This window comes from Phyllobates terribilis, unplaced genomic scaffold (assembly GCF_046119375.1).
Source record: "Phyllobates terribilis strain yellow unplaced genomic scaffold, ASM4611937v1 Scaffold_70__1_contigs__length_7381418, whole genome shotgun sequence".
Classification (NCBI taxonomy): domain Eukaryota; kingdom Metazoa; phylum Chordata; class Amphibia; order Anura; family Dendrobatidae; genus Phyllobates; species Phyllobates terribilis.
Window position 1 is genome coordinate 6,440,801 of NW_027362830.1, and position 22,024 is coordinate 6,462,824.

Sequence of the window (22,024 nt, forward strand, 5' to 3'; positions counted from 1 at the left end):
TTCTTCTCACCATAGTAATGCCAAATACATGGATGATAAATGTGGTTTGGACGCACTGCAAGGCTCAGAAGAGAGGGGGAGATCTGACTGTGGGAGAGCGGATATTGCTGGATTGGTTTATGGATGAGTAGAAGTTTTTATTGGTATCATTTTCAGCTACATAACATTGTTTGGTGGCTTCTTATTCCATATTTGGGAGGCAGAATGAACAGTTGAACACCACGATCCAATGGTTCATCCTATGAAGTTTTCTATTAGACTGTGAATTGTCATTCACTGTCATTCTGTCAATAAGTTGTGATTTCTACAGACATTTTAAGTAGAAATGTTCAAAAATATAAATTTCAAGGATGTTTTATTCAAAATTAATAATTGTTTTTTTTCTTGGCAGATGACTGTACCAGGAGATCAGAGGGACAGGAGATTTTTATATCAGATGAGCTTGAGATCCCACAGGATACAATTGAAGTGAATGCCATTACTCCAGATCTACCATCATCCCTTCACAGCAAAGATCTGTCATCTGATCCTATGAAACAGGTCCTGTCTTCTGATTCATTACCGACTACTAAGGAAAGTCAAAATAAAAAAAAAAAGAATTGAAAAACAAACTGCTTCTAAAGCAAAGAAGTCATTTTCACTTTCAGAAAATGTAAATAGTTTTACCCTCGAAAAGTCTATAAGTCAAAAAATACACACAGTGGACAATAGATTTTCTTGTTCCAAATGTGGGAGATGTTTTAATTGTAAATCAGCTTTGGTTATTCACCAGAGAACTCACACAGGGGAGAAGCCTTTTTCATGTTCAGAATGTGGGAAATGTTTTAACCGGAAATTCGATCTTGTTAGACATCAGATAATTCACACAGGGGAGAAGCCTTTTTCTTGTCCAGAATGTGGGAAATGTTTTTACCAGAAATCAGCTTTGGTTATTCACCAGAGATCTCACACAGGGGAGAAGAAGCCTTTTTCATGTTCAGAATGTGGGAAATGTTTTTACCATAAGTCAGCTTTGGTTAAGCACCACAGAACTCACACAGGGGAGAAGCCATTTTCCTGTTCTGAATGTGGGAAATGTTTTTACCATAAATCAGCTTTGGTTAAGCACCAGAGAACTCACACAGGGGAGAAGCCTTTTTCATGCTCAGAATGTGGGAAATGTTTTTACCATAAATCAGCTTTGGTTAAGCACCAGAAAACTCACACAGGGGAGAAGCCTTTTTCATGTTCAGAATGTGGGAAATGTTTTTACCATAAATTAGCTTTGGTTAAGCACCAGAGAACCCACACAGGGGAGAAGCCTTTCTCATGTTCAGAATGTGGGAAATGTTTTTACCAGAAATCAGCTTTGGTTAAGCACCAGAGAACTCACACAGGGGAGAAGCCTTTTTCATGTTCAGAATGTGGGAAATGTTTTTACCATAAATCAGCTTTGGGTAAGCACCAGAGAACTCACACAGGGGAAAGGCCTTTTTCATGTTCAGAATGTGGGAAATGTTTTTACCATAAATCAGCTTTGGTTAAGCACCAGATAATTCACACAGGGGAGAAGCCATTTTCCTGTTCTGAATGTGAGAAATGTTTTAACCAGAAATCAGATCTTGTTAGACACCAGAGAATTCACACAGGGGAGAAGCCTTTTTCCTGTTCTGAATGTGGGAAATGTTTTAACAATAAATCAGCTTTGGTTACGCACTGGAGAATTCACACAGGGGAGAAGCCTTTTTCCTGTTCTGAATGTGGGAAATGTTTTAACCTTAAATCAGCTTTGGTTACGCACTGGAGAACCCACAGAGGGTAGAAGCCTTTTTCCTATTCTTTTTTTTTTTAATCCAGTAAATTTTAGATTTTTTTTTCATTAGTTTTTTTTTACAAACAAGAAACCAGTACATATGTCAGGAATATTAGAAAATATTAATATCAGGAAAATGTCCTTCCATCTGCGTGACACACATGTTCACCCCCTCCCTCACCCACTCCTTCTTCCAGCACAAAGCCCCAATTAACGCACGACTGATAAATAGTTATTCACACACGGCCAGGGAAGAAGTGTTAAAACTTCGTTAGGGAACCAAGCCTCTTGTCTTTGAGAGAGCAGGGGGTAATTACAACCGCAGGCTTGCACTCATTTACGTGTACTTGTGAAGACTAGTTCCCGAGCCTCAAAGGAAAGTTTGTAGACGAACTGACTCCGATATTAGTTATGAAATAATATGAGTTCTATAGGTCTGACAGTAACGGGACCCATATGTGTAGTGACCAAATCGGCCCCGGATTATGTAGGTCGCTTTCTAGGGCCGTAACCAACATCGGGGGGCTGTAGTGCAAGAACCCCGGAATAGCTGACTGCAGCGATGTGATGCGTGATGTCAAAATAAAGATAAAATCATGAGGGAAAATATGGCGTAGTTTGCGAGCTTCTGCGATTAACGGGCGATGAGTTATCACCAAAGTCAGCATTTCTAATAAAAATCTACAGGCTGAAGACCGGCCCACATGATGTCACCGCAAGGGGCGTGTGGCCAGGTCTCTCCTTAGTTATAAAGTAATCTAGGGGGAAGACAGAAGCACTCATTGCTGGGGGGTATAAGAATTCTATGCAACGGGTCCTGTTCAATAACAGCATAATTTGGAGAGCCCCTCCTCCACCTATATCGAGTCGTCTCCGCGATCGTATAGTGTAAGTAATTTATCTTCTCTTTCCTCCTGTTTATTTTATGTAACTGTTTATGTATTTTAATGTCCCCTTTGTAACATCCTTGTATATATTTTTCCTAAACACTGCCTCCCTTTTTGGATTAAATATAAAATTTAATAGTTCTCTTTCTTTTGTTCTGTAATCGTTCTCCTCCCCGAAGCCATAAACGCCACCGGGTTGGTTCCTGACCCGATATCAGTCTTTTAACGGACTTGTATCAAACGAGGACTGGTGGCAGCATACCATCTGGGGGATTTGAGGAAGGTTGGCAGTGATGGTTGGAGGTGTGGATATATATTACTGGCGCGGCCAGGGAAATATATATATACCGCCCTCACTGCAGAGGGCCTCAAATACCCAGTGGGCTACAGGACGGCCTCTCCGGCGACCACTCGCTCTAGGTGCAGTACCTTGACTGACCTGAGAGGCAAGGGGTCGCCAGAGAGCTGTGCCCGTATCGTGGCGTCACGGATTAGTGACGTGTAAGGGACAACACACACCCCACAGTGTCTTCCCCCGCTGGTGGCAGCTTCCTGGCACTACTTACTCTAGGTGCAGTACCTTGACTGACCTGAGAGGTAAGGGGGCGCCAGAGATCGGCACCCACCGGCCGGCAAGTTTTCCTGACAACATACAATAATAAAATAACATACATGCATCTCTCCTATATATCCTTTCAGCTTGCCCATTACCGTCTGATAACTTGCAGTTACTATATCTTACAATTAACATTCCACATTCTTGAAATCTCTTATATAAGCATAATATTGTAATAAACATTAGAATCCTCTACACATATAGGTGTGCTATATTACCCAGACCACATGTTAAGGAATTCCAATACACAATGAAACATTAGACCTCGTCAATGCCTCCCTTCCTCCATAAGTCAAATTGTCTCTCCAGCAATAACCCCCTTGATGGCATTCCAGGTGTATCCAACCATAAGCCTCATATTTTCTCACATTTATTCATTGAGTTTCATTTTTTATATACCCCTTTTTCTAATCTGATAATATTATTTATCCTATTTTTGAGTTCACTAATTTCTGGGGGCGAGGGGTTAATCCATTTGGATGCAATATGTTTCCTAGTTTGAAATAAAATACGTGAAATCCCTATTAAAATTGGGTCAAATTCCATATCATCCTCTAATATACCTAATAGGCATTTTTTGGGTCTGGTTGAATATCTATTTTATATTCCCTCTTTATAATAGACAGAACTCCTTTCCAGCATTTACCTGACTCCCGGCATTCCCATAGCGTATGTAATAGGCCCGCATCATCCATTTTACATCTTGGACATTCAGCATCAGTCCGGTCTCCTATGTTACATAGGAATCTTAGTATTTCCCTTCTCTAATACCAACTTAACAAAAGTATTATTTTTTACCCAAAAGGGAGTCCATTTTGATTGTGCATTAAATGAACGCCGAAACTGTAAATATTTATAGAATTGTGTCAACCCAAATCCCCCCTTTAATTGATCAAAGCACTTAAGTATCCCTCAGACAATTTGTTTTATATTGTATATACCCAGTGGCGTACCGCCAATGGCGGCAGACCACGCGACTGCTATGGGGCCTGTGAGCCGGGGGGGCCCTATAGCAGTCCAGGGGTGGACATACCGCCACCGGTGCAACTGCGCTGGGTCCCCACCATGCAGCTGCACCAAGGGGCCCGCAAGGTGCAGCTGCTCCCTGCACGCGGCGGTCAGGGAGCGATCCCTGCAGCTCCGCTGTTGTCAGGAGGAGAATAGCAGCGGAGCTGGAGGATTCGTCCTCTGCTTCCTCCCTGACCCAGGCGCGCGCAGCTTGATGACGTCATCATGCAGCGCGCGCCTGGGTCCGGAAGAAAGCTGCCGGCAACCAGGAGGATGCTGCAGGGGAGCGAGCTGAGGTAAGTTGTTTTTTTTTTTTGTTTTTTTTTACTGAAATGCTGGGGAGGGGAGGTGGGGATGGTGGGGCTGGGTGGAGGAATGATGGGGCTGGGAAGAGCAATAATGGGGCTGATGGGACTGGGGAGAGCTATGATGGGGGTGGGGAGAGAAATATTGGGGCTGGGGAGAGGGCTGATGGGGCTGGGGAGAGGAATAATGGGGTTGATGGGGCTGGGGAGAGCAATAATGGGGCTGATGGGGCTGGGGAGAGGAATAATGGGGTTGATGGAGCTGGGGAGAGCAATGATGGGGCTGGGGAGAGGAATGATGGGGCTTGGGATAGGAATAATGGGACTAATGGGGCTGGGAAGAGCAATAATGGAGCTGGGGAGAGGAGTGATGGGACTGGGGAAAGGAATAATGGGGTTGATGGGGCTGAGGAGAGGAATAATGGGATGGTGGGGCTAGGGAGAGCAATGATGGGGCTGGGGAGAGGAATGATGGGGCTGGGGAGAGCAATGGTGGGGCTGGGGAGAGCAATGATGGGATGTTGGGGCTGGGGTGAGCAATGATGGGGCTGGGGAGAGGAATAATGGAGTTGATGGGGCTGGGGAGAGGGATGATGGGGCTGGGGAGAGCAATGATGGGGCTGGGGAGAGGAATGTTGGGGCTGGGAAGAGCAATAATGGGGCTGGGAAGAGCAATAATGGGGCTGGGGAGAGGAATGATGGGGCTGGGAAGAGCAATAATGGGGCTGATAGGGCTGGGGAGAGAAATGATGGGGATGGTGGGGAAGGGGAGAGCAATGATGGGGGTGCTGGGAGAGAGCAATGATGGGGGGCTGGGAGAGAGCAATGATGGGGGTGCTGGGACAGAGTAATGATGGGGGTGCTGGGACAGAGCAATGACGGGGGTGCTGGGAGAGAGTAATGATGGGGGTGCTGAGAGAGCAATAATGGAGGTGGTGGGAGAGAGCAATGATGGGGGTGCTGGGAGAGAGCAATTATGGGGGTTTCGCTTTGCTTGTACTGTGAAGCCTTGTATATTTTCTGTGTGTACATAGCCTTACAGTTAATTGGGGAGAGTCACAGAGACTAAATAATTTATATTATTTGCCGGTGGAGATTATAGTTAATGGGGGGCACAGTGCTGCTTATCACTTTATATTTTGATTACTAAGTTGCTAATAGTATATTAATGGGGGGGTTACATATCTGTATTCGAGGACGCAGAGCGGGGGAGACACAGGTATGTATACAATATGTGACCTTGTTATTTTCTAGGCTGGGCATCATCGTGACGAGTCTTGGCTGGGAGATGTCGACATGAAGGTCTGACCAGATGGAGAAGAAGCAGCAGAAACCGACTCTGATCAGATGAGACGTCAGCGGTAAGTACCTGGATGTAAATATCATTCTGTATCTGCACTGTGTGACTTGGAGTGATAATGTTATCTGTAAAATCCCTTAGGCCACATTCTCACATTTGTGTGAAATGTCCGTGTGCTGCCAGATTTTTTTATCGGATGGTCCACGGACTCGTAGAGTTTTTTAGATCCATTCACACATCCATGAAAATCACAGATCTGGGAATGAGATCTGTGAGGGTCAGAGAATGTCCTGTCTGATCCGATTTTGAGGATTATACTAGGATATGCTCAATGCGTCAGTAAAACAGGGCAGCACACCGACACTGCACACAGATGCAGAAATGTAGCCTTATTATGTATAGCACAGTCCCTTAGTATATAGTGTACTCACTTATTATGTATAGCGCCATCCTTAGTTATATAGTTTCCTCTTTTATTATGTATAACACCCTCCCTTATTATGTACCATCCTCTCTAGCGGCTCACAGTTGGGGGATCATACTTTGTTGGGGTCAGCATACTTTACCCAGGGAGTTGAGGTGGGGTACAGTAGGGTCATTATACTGTGCATGTGGAGGAATTCACCATGGGGGTTTCATACTGTGTTTGGGGGGCCCTTTTATTGGCATCACACTTTATGGGGCTATGAAAGAGAGATCTAGGACGTCAGCAGGAGGAAAATTACTATGTAAAGGATGGAAAGTTGTGAGATCTGATCTTTGGTGACCCCGACAATTATTTAATTTTTTTTTTTGGGGGTGGGGGCAATTAGAGCTTCTGCTATGGGGCCCCATGATTCCTATGTACGCCCCTGTATATACCGTATTTTTCGGACTATAAGATGCACCTTTTGCCTCCAAAATTTTGGAAGAAAGTAGGGAGGTGCGTCTTACAGTCCGAATGTGACATATATATATATATATATATATATATATATATATATATATATATATATATATATATAAATATAAATATATATATATATATAAATATATATATATATATAAATAAATATATATATATATATATATATATATATATATATATATATATATATATATATATATAAATGATACTCTGGCTGGTTGGGGAGCGGGGCACAGGAGGCAGGAGCCGCCTGCTGCAGCCTACACTGTGCTCGGTGCTAATGAAAATGACTATTCACTGCTCCCCACGCCCATTGGGGTGAATATTCATGGTCTTTAATAGCGGGCACACGCGATCGCTCAGCAGCAGTAGCCGTGCTGTGGCTACACTGTGTGCTGGCTATTAAGGAGAATGAAGTCACTGCTCCCCACACACACAGTTCCGGTGTGGGGAGCAGTGACTATTCCCGCAGCTCATCTCACCTTGTGAGGGCGCATAGCAGTGAGATCAGCTGCTGGTAGACAGGATTCAGCGATGGAGCAGCGGGGAGGAAGGTGAGTAAAAGTGTTTTTTGTTTTCTTTTTGCAGTGTGATGGAGATAGGGGTTGTCATGCATACCAGAAAGAGGGACGAGCGGTGCCATGCTTACCAGGAAGAGGAATGAGGGGTGCCATGCATACCAAGAAGAGGAATGAGGGGTGCCATGCATACCAAGAAGAGGAATGAGGGGTGCCATGCATACCAAGAAGAGGGATGGGGGGCCATGCATACCAGGAAGAGGGATGAGGGGGGTCATGCATACCAGGAAGAGGGATGAAGGGGGCCATGTATACAAGGATAAGGATGAGGGGGGCCTTGCATACCAGGATAGGGATGAGGGGTGCCATGCATACAAAGATAGGGATGAGGGGGCCATTCATACCAGGAAGGGGGATGAGGGGTGCCATGCATACCAGGAAGAGGAACGAGGGGGGGGCCTTGCATACCAGGATAGGGATGATGGGTGCCATGCATACCAGGATAGGGATGAGGGGGCCATGCACACCAGGAAGGAGGATGAGGGGTTCCATGCATAGCAGGAAGAGGGACAAGGGGTGCCATGCATACCAGGAAGAGAAGCGAGGGGGGTCTTGCATACCAGGATAGGGATGAGGGGTGCCATGCATACCATGATTGGGATGAGGGGGCCATGCATGCCAGGAAGGAAGATGAGAGGTGCCATGCATACCAGGAAGAGGGACAAGGGGTGCCATGCATACCAGGAAGAGGGACAAGGGGTGCCATGCATACCAGGAAGAGGGACAAGGGGTGCCATGCATACCAAGAAGAGGGACGAGGGGTGCCATGCATACCAGGAAGAGGGATGAGGGGTGCCATGCTTACCAGGAAGAGGGATGAGGGGGGCCATGCATACCAGGAAGAGGGATGAGGGGGGCCTTGCATACAAGGATAGGGATGAGGGGGGCCTTGCATACAAGGATAGGGATGAGGGGGGCCTTGCATACAAGGATAGGGATGAGGGGGGCTTTGCATATGAGGATAGGCATGAGAGGTGCCATGCATACAAGGATAGGGATGAGGGGTGCCATGCATACAAGGATAGGGATGAGGGGTGCCATGCATACGAGGATAGGGATGAGGGGTGCCATGCATACGAGGATAGAGATGAGGGGTGCCATGCATACGAAGATAGGGATGAGGGGGCCATGCATACCAGGAAGGGGGATGAGGGGTGCCATGTTTACCTGAATAGGGATGAGGGGTGCCATGCATACCAGTATAGTGATGAGGGGGTCCATGCATACCAGGATGGGGATGAGGGGTGCCATGCTTACCAGGAAGAGGGATGAGGGGTGCTATGTATACCAGGAAGGGGGATGAGGGCTGCCATGCATACCAGGAAGAGGGATGAGGGGTGCCATGCTTACCAGGAAGAGGGATGAGGGGTGCCATGCTTACCAGGAAGAGGGATGAGGGGTGCCATGCTTACCAGGATAGGGATGATGGGGGCCATGCATACTAGGACGGGGATGAGGGGTGCCATGCATACCAAGAAGGGGGATGAGGGGTGCTATGTATACCAGGAAGGGGGATGAGGGCTGCCATGCATACCAGGAAGAGGGATGAGGGGTGCCATGCTTACCAGGAAGAGGGATGAGGGGTGCCATGCTTACCAGGAAGAGGGATGAGGGGTGCCATGCTTACCAGGAAGAGGGATGAGGGGTGCCATGCTTACCAGGAAGAGGGATGAGGGGTGCCATGCTTACCAGGAAGAGGGATGAGCGGGGCCATGCATAACAGGAAGAGGGATGAGGGGGGCCTTGCATACAAGGATAGGGATGAGGGGGGCCTTGCATACAAGGATAGGGATGAGAAGGACCTTGCATACCAGGATAGGGATGAGGGGTGCCATGCATACCAGGATAGGATGAGGCATGCCATGCATACCAGGATAGGGATGAGGGGGCCATGCATACCAGGAAGGGGGATGAGGCATGCCATGCATACCAGGATAGGGATAAGGGGGGCCATGCATACCAGGATTGTGATGAGGGGGGCCATACATACCAGGATGGGGATGAGGGGTGCCGTGCATACCAGGAAGAAGGATGCCATGGATACCAGGATAGGGATGATGGGGGCCATGCATACTAGGATGGGGATGAGGGGTGCCATACATACCAGGGTGAGGAGTGTCATGCATACCAAGATGGAAGATGTCATACATACGAGGATGAGGGGTGATTTGCATAGCAGGATGGAGATCAGGGGTGCCATGCATACCAAGGTTGTGGAGTTGGTAAGCCAAACCTCCGACTACGACTCCTCAATTTCCATGACACCGACTCCACGACTCAGACTCCCTTATACACAGCTCATGTTTAAGTGATGAATTTACTGCAGCACAGATTCATCTCAGCTAAAAGTTCAGACCTTTAGATCAGTGATAGGACAGACATTTATAGGACATTTCATAACTTTCCCAAATTCTTATGAAAAAATATTCCCCACAAACTGCATTGAACTACTGTACCCAATTTATTATATATCGGGTCCATTTTATTCCGACTCCACCAAAATGGGCTCCGACTCCACAGCCCTGATGCATACCAGGATGGAGGGGTGCCATGCATACCAGGATAGGGGATTGGGGTGTCACGCATAATAGGAAGGGGGCCATATACAGTATACCAGGATGGGTGATATTAACAGAATTGGGGGACATTACCGCTATAACATTGTCAGCAGCAGACCCCCTCCCCCATAACAGTGCATCATGACCACATTTTTTGCTTACATTTTATTTCTATTTTCCTCCTCGAAAACCTAGGTGCGTCTTATAGTCCGAAAAATACGGTATACCTTTATCCATCCAACTGCGAAATCCCTCTAATTTATAGGACTCAGCTTATTTATTATTAAACCATATAGGTGTATATTCACTGCAGTCTCCTATTTCCATTATATGGTTACCCCTATTCCAGACCTTGTAGAGTAGAGCAGGTGTAGGGTATATTGATTTCTTGTGCGCGAGGTCATTCAGCTCAACTATATGAATAGGAATATTCCACGGCGTTCCTGAGGTAATTAACCCCTTAATATTGTTTGGGCTTGCAGCGCTATGCCACCCACCCAAATGTTGCAGTTGCGCTGCAGTATAATATATTAGTGCATTAGGAATCGCCAATCCACCAGATTCCTTGTCACTTTGTAGATATTCACATTTTATCCTAGCCGATTTATTTTTCCACATAAGAGAATGAAACTTGCTATGAATTTTCTGAAAATCGGAATTATGGATCCAAATAGGGGCATTATGCAGAATGTATAAGAGTTGGGGCATCAATATCATTTTTAATACGTTCCCTCTTCCTACAGCCGATCATCGTAATCTGCACCAAGCATCGATTATCTTTATAAACTTTTCCAGAAGAAGAAATAGATTCAGTGCAATGTAATCTGGAGTTCTTTTTGTTATAGTTATACCCGGTATTAGAATTTCTCAACCGTTTGTATTCGTGTATGTTCTAATATGCTCGAATTAGGGATATCATCAAATGGTGGAATAACCGACTTATCCCAATTAATGGACAGTCCTGACCATTCACCAAACTCTCCAATAATGATCGGAATAGGTTCAATAGACTTCTGGATATCACCTACAGTGTATCAGTAAATCGTCAGCATAGAGTGAAACTTATTCATCTAAGTTACCATATTTAAAGCCTACAATATCCGGACTAGCACATAACATACAGGCCAAAGGTTCAATGGCGATCGCGAAAAGGAGGGGAGACAGGGGGCATCCGCGCCGTGTGCCCCTCCCCAACACGATTGAAGCAGATAAGAGACCATTTGTTCTTATTTTAGCCTGAGGTCCAGAGTACAAAACCTGTATGTATGATAGGAATTTGGGACCGACCCCAAACCTTTTAAGAACCTCGCAAAGGTATTTCCATTCTACGCTATCGAATGCTTTAGCCGCATCGAGAGAAAGAATAGCTTTATGCCCCATTATTACATCGGATTTCTGAATATTCAAAAAAAGCCGTCGTAAATGTTTTGCTGTGGACCGGTTTGGCATAAAGCCTGATTGATCCTGATGAATAATCTCCGTAATAATGCGAAATTATCTATTTGCCAGGGCCTTTGCAATTATTTTAGTGTCTACCTATAGAAGAGCAATGGGACGATATGACTCGGGGTGCAGCGGGTCTTTCCTTGGTTTCAAAAGGGCCACTACAATAGTGTCATTCATAGATTTTGGTATGTGACCTGATTCTAATGCTTGATTAAAAGTATCTACACTGTGTTCCAAATTATTGTGCAAATAATATTTTCTCAGATATTCCCAAATTACCTATATGAATTGCAGTCATTGTAATTTTCCAGTCAAATAACTATTAGAGTACAATTGAAAGGTTTTTGTACAAACTGCCTATGATAACAGTATATTTTTAAAAAAATAAAAACTCAAACTGCACTCAAAATGCATGTTCCAAATTATTATGCACAGCAGTTTTCAACCTTTTCATTTTAATAAAGAACAAAAAAATGGTCATTTTTGAAATTATAAGCATTAGCAGGTTATTACAAACTGAAATCAAACAGTTTTCAACTCAAAACTTTATTCTAGGTGATGTTCCATTTGCACATAGGACCCCTTGTTCGAAAGGAGCTTCTGAACTCTCTCGTCCATTGAATTTGTCAGGTTTTGGATGGTTTCTGCTTCATTTGTTTTGCATGAGGACAGAATACCCTCCCAGAGCTGTTGCTTAGATGTGAACTGCCTCCCGCCATCATAGACACTCCTTTTGATGATGCTCCAGAGGTTCTCAATGGGGTTGAGGTCAGGGGAGCATGGGTGCCACACCATAAGTTTGTCCCCTTTTATGCCCATAGCAGCCAGAGATGCAGATGTGTTATGTGCAGCATGAGACGGGGCATTATCATGCATGAAATGATCTCGATGGTCCAGATGGATGGAGTGGAGGATGGCTGGTTGATGGACACCCCATACAACACGGCTACGGCGCTAACAAGGAGGAGGTGGAGTAATGTTTTGGGCTGGAATCATGGGGAGAGAGATTGTCGGCCCTTTTAGGATCTCTGAAGGGGTAAAGATGAACTCCATAAAGTATGTGGAGCTTCTCAAACAGCACTTCCTGCCATGGTTCAAGAAGAAGAACCGTGCATTCCGCAGCAAGATCATTTTCATGCATGATAATGCCCCGTCTCATGCTGCACATAACACATCTGCATCTCTGGCTGCTATGGGCATAAAAGGGGACACAAACTTATGGTGTGGCACCCATGCTCCCCTGACCTCAACCCCATTGAGAACCTCTGGATCATCATCAAAAGGAGTGTCTATGATGGCGGGAGGCAGTTCACATCTAAGCAACAGCTCTGGGAGGGTATTCTGTCCTCATGCAAAACAATTAAAGCAGAAACCATCGAAAAGCTGACAAATTCAATGGACGAGAGAGTTCAGAAGCTCCTTTCGAACAAGGGGTCTTATGTGCAAATGTAACATCACCTAGAATAAAGTTTTGAGTTGAAAACTGCTTGATTTCAGTTTGTAATAACCTGCTAATGGTTATAATTTCAAAAATGACCATTTTTTTGATCTTTATTAAAATGAAAAGGTTGAAAACTCTGCTGTGCATAATAATTTGGAACATGCATTTTGAGTGCAGTTTGAGTTTTTTATTTTTTAAAAAATATACTGTTATCATAGGCAGTTTGTACAAAAACCTTTCAATTGTACTCTAATAGTAATTTGACTGGAAAATTACAATGACTGCAATTCATAAAGGTAATTTGGGAAAATCTGAGAAAATATTATTTGCATAATAATTTGGAACACAGTGTAATTTGGAGAAAAACGTTGTAACTGAATTATTTGTGCCTCTAGTGAGAAGTTGAAGTTCTATTTTTACTTTTTCCAACTCTGGGGCTACTTCATTATATTCTTTTTCGTTCTGCTTAAGGGTTAAATCCATCAGATTTTTTGTGTAGTTTAAGTGTATTTTTTTCCCAAGACATCACAAAGTTCTTATTTTTGGGAAATTGAAACATCTCTTTGAAGACTCTGAGCGCCCTAGGGACTCGTTCACGTTCCTGATTAGATTTAAGGGAATTAATCTTCCAAAATAGGCGGTATCTCCTTTTCCGCTAAATGAGTAATTCTTCTTTCCCGAACCTGGATACTGATGACCTGTAACTCATAGTTTAGGTTGCAGTTCATAAAAAACGCACCTGTGTCTGCACATAGTGCCCAGATTGTGCTCCAGGAGACCCACACCGTAAATTAAGTGGGTTCTTCTCACTATAGTAATGCCAAATACATGGATGATAAATGTGTTTTGGGCGCACTGCAAGGCTCAGAAGCGAGGGGGAGATTTGACTTTGGGAGAGCGGATATTGCTAGATTGGTTTATGGAAGCCATGTTGCTTTTTAAGAGCCTTTGAGCCACTAATAATGTGGAAATCTCTGTTTTTCCACTAACAGATGATGGACCTGAGTGGGGACTTGATTATTGTGAGATGTGTAGAAGTTTTTATTCTCCTCTCCAGGGCAACAATCCCCACTCCACAAACTTGCATACCCTCGCAGAAATCTCAAACACCTTGACCTACACTCACGCTCTGAATCCTCTCTCCCTCTTACAGACATTAGTTCCTTACATGATGCAGATGTTGCTGCCACTTTATACAACACCACAACAGCTGCAGCTCTCGATTCGGTCGCCCCCCCTCACACATACCAAAGCTTGCACAATCAACAGATAACCCTGGCACACCACCCTAACTAAAGAACTGCGAGGGGCCTCCAGGGTTGCTGAGCGTAGATGGAAAAGGTCCCACTCCAATGAGCACTTCATCGCATTCAAACAGTCCCTCACTACCTTCAAGTCCACACTCACTGCAGCAAAACAAACATACTTCGCATCTCTCATATCCTCCCTGTCTCACAACCCCAAACAACTATTCAACACCTTCAATGCCCCCTCCCTCTCCTCTTATTTCAGCTGAAGACTTTGCCTCATTCTTCAAGCAGAAGATTGACACCATCAGACAAAGCTTTTGCCTAAAGCCCCCTCAGCCCCTCCCCACACCTACTCAACCCTCCTCCTCCAAAACCACCTTCTCCACCATTACGGAAGATCAACTTTCCTCTTTACTCTCCAAATCACACCTCACCACCTGTAAACTTGACCCAATCCTGTCCCACCTCATCCCAAATCTTACCACTATCTTCATCCCAGTCCTAGCCCACCTCTTCAACCTGTCATTAACAACTGGTGTCTTCCCCTCATGCTTCAAACATGCCTCAATCACACCCATCCTCAAAAAGCCCTCCCTTGACCCATCCTCTCTGACTAGCTATCGCCCCATATCACTTCTCCCCTATGCCTCAAAACTACTGGAACAACACGTCCATTCTGAGCTGTCCTCCCACCTCTCCTCCTGCTCCCTCTTCGACCGCCTACAATCTGGTTTCCGACCGCACCATTCTACTGAAACTGCCCTTACCAAAGTCACCAACGACCTACTAACCGCCAAATCTAAGCGACACTACTCTGTCCTCCTCCTCCTAGACCTGTCATCTGCCTTCGACACAGTGGACCATTCCCTCTTACTACAAACTCTCTCATCTCTCGGCATCACAGACTTGGCCCTATCCTGGATCTCCTCATACCTAACAGACAGGACATTCAGTGTCTCCCACTCACACACCACCTCCTCATCTCGCCCCCTATCTGTCGGTGTTCCCCAAGGTTCAGTTCTAGGACCCCTGCTCTTCTCCATCTACACCTTCGGCCTGGGACAGCTCATAGAGTCTCATGGCTTTCATTATCACCTCTATGCTGATGACATACAGATCTACCTCTCTGGACCCGATATCACCTCCTTACTAACCAAAATACCACAATATCTGTCTGCTATTTCATCCTTCTCTGCTAGATTTCTAAAACTTAACATGGACAAAACAGAATTAATCATCTTTCCGCCATCTCATTCACCCCCCCCCAACTGACCTATCTATCATCGTCAATGGCTGTCCACTCTCTCCTGTCCATCAAGCTCGCTGCCTTGGGGTAACCCTGGACTCTGAACTCTCCTTCAAACCACATATCCAAGCCCTTTCCACTTCCTGCCAACTCCAACTCAAAAATATCTCCCGGATCCGCACATTCCTCAACCACGAATCTGCAAAAACACTAGTGCACGTCCTCATCATCTCCCGCCTTGACTACTGCAACCTCCTGCTCTGTGGCCTCCCTTCCAACATTATTGCACCCCTCCAATCCATCCTAAACTCTGCTGCCCGACTAATCCACCTGTCCCTCCGCTATTCCCCGGCCTCTCCTCTCTGTCAATCTCTTCACTGGCTCCCCATTGCTCAGAGACTCCAGTTCAAACCCCTAACCATGACATACAAAACCATTCACAACCTATCTCCTCCATATATCTCTGACCTAGTCTCCCGTTACATACTCGCATGCAACCTCTGATCCTCACAAGATCTCCTTCTCTACTCCCCTCTTATCTCCTCCTCCCACAATCGCATACTAGATTTCTCCTGTGCTTCCCCCTTACTCTGGAACTCTCTAACCCAACACGTCAGACTCTCGCCTACCGTGGAAACCTTCAAAAGGAGCCTGAAGACCAACCTCTTCGACAAGCCTACAACCTGCAGTAACCACTGATCCACCACACCGCTGCACGGCCAGCTCTACCCTCACAAACTGTATCCTCACCCATCCCTTGTAGATTGTGAGCCCTCGCGGGCAGGGACCTCGCTCCTCCTGTACCAGTTGCTGTCACATTGTGTTCAAGATTAGTGTAATTGTTCTTGTATGTATACCCCTTTTTCACATGTAAAGTGCCATGGAATAAATGGCGCTATAATAATAAATAATAATTCAATGTTTTTACATAACTTCCCATTTGTACGGATAGTTTAAGTAGAAATGTTCAAAAATATAAATTTCATGGATATTTTGTTCAAAAATAATAAGTTTTTATTCTTAGCAGATAACTGTACCAGGAGATCAGAGGGACAGCTGACATCTTCAATTTTTAAATCAGATGATCTTGAGATCCCACAGGGTATAATTGAAATGAATGTCATTACTCCAGATATACCATTGTCCCTTCACAGCAAAGATCAATTATCTGATCCTTTGAAACAGGTCCTGTCTTCTGATTCATTACTGACTACCAAGGAAAATCTAAGTCACAAAATAAGCATTAAAAAACGAATTGCTTCTAAAGCAAAGCAGCCATTTTCCTGTTCAGAATGTGGGAAATGTTTTAACCAGAATTGGATCCTTGTTAATCACCAGAGAATTCACACAGGGGAGAAGCTTTTTTCATGTTCAGAATGTGGGAAATGTTATAACCAGAAATCAGATCTTGTTAATCACCAGAGAACTCACACAGGGGAGAAGCCTTTTTCATGCTCAGAATGTGGGAAATGTTTTAACTACAAATCAGTTCTTGTTAAACACCAGAGAACTCACAGAGGGGAGAAGCCTTTTTCATGTTCAGAATGTGGGAAATGTTTTGTACAGAAATCACAGCTTATCGCACATCAGAAGACTCATACAGTGGAGAAGCCTTTTTCATGTTTAGAATGTGAAAAATGTTTTAAACATAAATCAGTTTGTGTTAATCACCAGAGAACCCACACAGGGTAGAAGCCTTTTTCATGTTCAGAATGTGGGAAATGTTTTGTAGAGAAATCACACCTTAATACACATCAGAGAATTCACACAGGGGAGAAGCCTTTTTCATGTTCAGAATGTGGGAAATGTTTTAAGTACAAATCAGTTCTTGTTAATCATAAGAGAACCCACACAGGGGAGAAACCCTTTTCCTGTTCAGAATGTGAGAAATGTTTTTACAGAAATCACAGCTTATCGCACACCAGAGAACTCACACAGGGGAGAAGCCTTTTTCATGTTCAGAATGTGGGAAATGTTTTAACCAGAAATCAGATTTTGTTAAGCACCAGAGAACTCACACAGGGGAGAAGCTTTTTTCCTGTTCAGAATGTGAAAAATGTTTTAACCAGAAATCAGATCTTGTTAGTCACCAGAGAACTCACACAGGGGAGAAGCCCCTTTTATGTTCAGATTGTGGGAAATGTTTTGTGCAGAAATCACACCTTGTTAGACACCAGACACTTCACACAGGGGAGAAGCCGTTTTCTTGTTCTTAATGTGGGAAATATTTTACGAGGATATCAGCTGTTAATAAACATCAGAAAAGTCACACAATGAAGGAGCCTTTTTCCTGTTCAGAAAGTGGGAATTGTTTAACCATAAATTGATTTTTGTTATACACCAAATAACTCACTCGGGAAAAGCATTTTTCGTGTTCAGAATGTGGGAAATGTTTTAGCCCCTTTCTGACATTTGTGGTAATAATACGTCATGGTGCCCTGGTCCTATTGGGCCAGTGACGTACTATTACTTCATGTGGTGATCACGCCCACACACAAGCGGTGCGGGTCGATCGCTGCTGACTGTCAGCTATTTGCAGGGAGCGGTCCCGCACCGCTCCCTGCACATTAACCCCTGAAATGCTGCATTCGAAGTCGAGGGCAAGAGGAGGTAAGCACCGATGCTTACCTCCTCTGCCGGTGTCCCACACTATCTGCAGCGGCTCCCGGATGTTATCATGATGATCCGATGTCGTCATGACAACATCTCAGTCACCAGACAGCAGGAAGTTACTTTGGTCACGCGCAGTGCATGACCAAAGTAACTTCTCCCTCTGCAGCTGTGACAGCCTGGATAGCACAGGGATGCTGCTGCATTCCTGTGCTATACAGGCAATCTGAATGTGAAAAGTGAAAGTCCCATAGTGGGACAATGTGTAAAAGTACCAAAAGGCTCAGAAAGTGAAAAAAAATATTGTAAAAATATTTTAAAAAAAATAAAAATATACTGTACCCATAAATAAATATTATCGTGAAAACAAAAAAAACAATAAAATTACACATATGTGGTATCACTCCGTCCGGAACGACCTGACCTATAAAACTGTCCCACTAGTTAACCCCTTTAGTGAACACGGTAAAAAAAAAACAAAGCAAAAACGATGCTTTATCATCATACCGCCAATAAAAAATGCAATAAAACGCGATCAAAATGACGAATGCAAAAAAATGGTACCGCTGAAAACATCATCTTGTCCCGCAAAAAACAAGCTGCCTTGCTCCATCAGCCAAAAAATAAAAAAGTTATAGCCCTCAGAATAAAGCGATACAAAAAAATATTTTTTCTATAAAATAGTTTTTATTGTGTAAAAGCGCCAAAACATAAAAAAAGATATAAATGTGGTACCACTGTAAACGTACTGAACCGAAGAATAATGCTGCCTTATCAATTTTACCAAATGTGGAATGGCATAAAAAAAAAAAAAATTCCGGAATTGTTGATTTTTGTTTATTCCGCCTCCCAAAAATCAAAATAGAAAGCGATCAAAAAATGTCACGTGCCTGAAAATGGTACCAATAAAAACGTCAACTTGTCCTGCAAAAAACATGCCATCACATGACTGTCGGACAAAATGTGGAAAAATTATAGCTCTCAAAATATGGTGATGCAAAAACTAGCCTTTGCAAAAAAAAAGCGTCTTTTCATGTGACATCTGTCAGTCATAAAAAACTGATATGGATCTGGTAACTCTGTAATCGTACCGACCCGAAGAATAAAGTGTCTTAATCAATTATACCGTACGAGGAACGGCATAAAAAATAAACTCTAGGGTTGGGCTAGGGTTAGGTTTGGGTTAGTGTTAGGGTTGGGCTAGGGTTAGGGTTGGGTTAGAGTTGGGTTAGAGTTGGGTTAGAGTTGGGTTAGAGTTAGGTTAGAGTTAGGTTAGAGTTGGGCTAGGGTTAGAGTTGGGCTAGGGTTAGGGTTGGGCTAGGGTTAGGGTTGGGTTAGAGTTGTGTTAGGGTTGGGCTAGGTTTATGGTTGGGTTAGGGGTGGGCTAGGGTTGGTGTTGGGATTTTTTCAAAAGTAAAAGAAAAAAAAATGACAACGATATGGTGACTAGTGTTAAGCGCAAGTGCTCGCTACTTGAGTTTGCTTCGGGAGCTCGGGTATGCACTGAGTATAGCGGGTGCTCGAGTGACATGATTGAGTCTCTGCCCCATATGTTTTGCAGCCGTTATACAGCCAAAAAAACCTTCGGAGATTGCCTGCCATGCACGAGCTATCCCCCCATGTTTTTTTTTGGGGTGTCTAATAACCGTGAAACATGTGGGCAGGGACTCGAGCATGTCACTTGAGCACCCGCTATACATGGTGCATACCTGAGTACCCAATGCAATTCAAGTAGCGAGCACTTGCGCTCAAGAGTAATGACAACTTATTCAATATGATGACCTAATGTTATCAAATTCTGTGTCGTACCTCTGGGTTCAAAATGTTCACTATACCCCTTGATAAAATCCTTGAGGGGTCTAGCTTCCAAAATGGGGTCAATTCTTGTGGATTTCCACTATTTAGGTGCATCAGGGGCTCTCCAAAAGCAACATGACGTCCACTAATTATTCAAGAAAATTTTACATTCAAAAAGTCAAATGGCGCTCCTTCCCTTCCGAACTCTGCCGTGCGCCCAAACAGTGTATTTTCCCCACATATAGGGTATAGGCTTACTCAGGAGAAATTGCACAACAAACTGCATGGTGCAATTTCTCCTGTTATTCTTATGAAAATGCAAAATTGGAGGCTGAAAAACATTTTTGTTGGAAAAATGTGAAAATTTTATTTTTGCGGCTCAATGTTTTAAACTTCTGTGAAGCACCTGGAGGTTCAAGGTGCTCACCACACATCTAGATAAGTTCCCTGAGGGGTCTAGTTTCCAAAATGGGGTCACTTGTGGTGGGTTTCCACTGTTTAGGCACATTAGGGGTTCCCCAAACGCAACATGGCATCCCCTAATTGTTCAAGCAAATTTTACATTCAAAAAGTCAAATGGATCTCCTTCCTTTCCGAACCCTGCCGTGCGCCCAGTGGTTTTCCTCTATATACGGGGTATCGGCGTTCTCAGAATGAATTGCACAACAAATTTTGTGGTCCATTTTTTCCTGATACCCTTGCGAAAATAAAAAAAAAAGGGTTCTAAACTAACATTTTTGTGAAAAAGTTAAATGCTAATTTTTTCTTCCACATTACAAAAATTCCTGTGAAGCACCTGAAGGGTTAATAAACGTATTGAATGTAGTTTTGAGCACCTTGAGGGGTGCAGTTTTTAGAATGGTGTCACTTTTCAGTATTTTCTGTCATAAAGACCCCTCAAAGTCACTTCAAATGTGATGTGGTCCCTAAAAAAAATGGTTTTGTAAATTTTGTTGTAAAAATGAGAAATCGCTGGTCAACTTTTAACCCTTATAACTTCCTAAAAAAAAATGTTGGTTCTAAAATTGTGCTGATGTAAAGTAGACATGTGGAAAATGTTATTTATTAACTCTTTTGTGTGACATATCTCTCTGATTTAAGGGCATGAAAATTCAAATTTTGAAAATTGCTAATTTTTTGCAAATTTCATTTTTTTCACAAATAAACGCAAGTGATATCGAAGAAATTTTACCACAATCATGAAGTACAATATGTCACGAAAAAACAGTCTCAGAATCAGGGGGATCCGTTGAAGCGTTTCAGAGTAATTACCTCCTAAAGTGACAGTGGTCAGAATTGTAAAAATTGGCCTGGTCATTAACGTGCAAAGCACCCTTGGGGGTAAAGGGGTTTACCAGAAATTGAATGTTGTTAAGCCCCAGCAAAACCACACAGGGGAGAAGATTTTTTCCTCTTCAGAATGTGGAAAATATTTTAACCAGAAATCAGATCTTGTTATACACCGGAGAATTCACACAGGGGAGAAGCCTTTTTCATGTTAAGAATGTGGGAAATATTTTAGCCATCAATTAGCTTTTGTTAAGCACCAGATAACCCACACAGGGGAAAAAACTTTTTCCTGTTCAGAATGTGGGAAATGTTATGTGAAGAAATCATCTCTTCTTAATCACCAGAGAATTCACACAGGGGAGAAGCTTTTTTCATGATCAGAATGTGAGAATTTTTTTTTTTAATCGGTAAACTTTATTGAACACCAAATAACATAGTTTACAGCAGAATAATTATTTTACATGTCGTCATACAGTAAATGTACAGGAATTGTACCTATATAAACCAATTGCTCATTCAATGTCATTCAAATAACGACCATATAGTTCTCCCTTTCCCAACCCAGAAATAACATCCACCCTCCCCATCCTCTAATACCTGATTCAACACCGCAAAATGAGATATTCTTGCTTGATTCAGTGAGGTGACACTAACTGGGGTTTGAGATTTCAGCACAGGGTAACTGTGCACTGGGTACATGAACACTGATAGTTTGCAGCCTGCATTCATGATTGCACTCGGGGCATAGACTGAGATATGTATATAATGGTGTGCTGTTAAACTGTGACTTGTTATGTTTTCTCTGCCTGTTGTTTGCCACCTCCCGTGGAGAGGGGAAGATAAAGCCCTTCTGATTACTAAAAAGACTGGTGTTAAACTGTTTACTGCAATGTGATTTGATTGATGTTAATGCCACTCAGGATACACACTTGTAAACCTGCAAACCACCCCAATTGATCGGTTCATCATTTACTACGGCTCACTGTCTGTTAA

General features: G+C 43.7%; 1 pseudogene; it reads left to right on the top strand.

Moving 5' to 3' along the window:
* The first annotated feature begins 229 nt into the window (after positions 1 to 229).
* On the top strand, positions 230 to 17,661 carry LOC141194387 (uncharacterized; annotated as a pseudogene).
* The last annotated feature ends 4,363 nt before the right edge of the window (positions 17,662 to 22,024 follow it).